We start from the raw sequence: 237 nt of genomic DNA, 5'->3' as shown, positions 1-237 counted from the left end.
TGTCAGCCAATTGTCGAACACAATGCCACCAACGATGAAGGGAGGGATTTCAGTCCAATTAAAGAGTTCAGGGTTCATGATGAAGTAATCTTCGCCATAAGAAGGAAACAAGCGACCAGATCTCACTAACTCTGTTTCCATCCTGGACTCCCACCGCCCACCATCCATGGTCCAGTTCGCAGGGACATCTACATTTCTCCGTTGACCCACAATAAACCACCCCTTAAGGGATGTCTG

The sequence above is a fragment of the Trypanosoma theileri genome (genome assembly GCF_002087225.1).
Source record: "Trypanosoma theileri isolate Edinburgh chromosome Unknown TM35_Tth_10_V1, whole genome shotgun sequence".
In the NCBI taxonomy this organism is placed as follows: domain Eukaryota; phylum Euglenozoa; class Kinetoplastea; order Trypanosomatida; family Trypanosomatidae; genus Trypanosoma; species Trypanosoma theileri.
This window is presented reverse-complemented; position numbering follows the sequence as displayed.